Source organism: Fulmarus glacialis, unplaced genomic scaffold, assembly GCF_000690835.1.
Source record: "Fulmarus glacialis isolate BGI_N327 unplaced genomic scaffold, ASM69083v1 scaffold42171, whole genome shotgun sequence".
NCBI lineage: Eukaryota > Metazoa > Chordata > Aves > Procellariiformes > Procellariidae > Fulmarus > Fulmarus glacialis.
The window spans coordinates 38,795-39,434 of NW_009191704.1; positions in this window are offsets into that span (position 1 = coordinate 38,795).

The following is a 640-nucleotide window of genomic DNA, read 5'->3' on the forward strand; positions in this document are numbered from 1 at the left end:
ATGAACTGAAGGTCTCAACTTGTGTTCTAGTGGACTTTTACCTATTTCCAAACACAAAGCTAGCCTGTATCCACAGACTGAATGGTTGTAAAAAATGAACTGTCAAATGGCCACACAATCCTTCCCGAGGACAGTCTAAACAGCTGCTCTGTGATACCTCTTCTGAGAATAAACCATGAGCTTCTGTCTCTGCAGTTGCTAGCTTAGGATCTTTTCCAAGCAATCAGTCAAAAGTTAATTTGAAGTTTAACAACAGAGGAACTACAATTCCTTCACTTATTTTGTGTATTTTAATGAATATTACAATGTTTTAAATGAATTATACACCAAAACCAGATACTGTCTCTTTGAGAAAAGAAGGAAAGTTCAGAGTTTTTTACAAAGACTTAAATGATTGCAGGTATTACTTGTTTTGGAAGGGTGGTATTTTACAATTTATAGTTCCACAAATTCTTCCCCATTCATGACGGTTACCCAAGCAACACTGTATCAGTTGATTCCTTTGTGCAGGAGAGTCATTTGGGTGAGATACTCCTTTGGTTTTCCTTCAAGAGGAATTATCCAGTATCCATCCAATTTCCTTCAAGAGGAATTATCCATTATTACTGGGTGGCTGTTAGGCAGTATCATCTTTCCTACA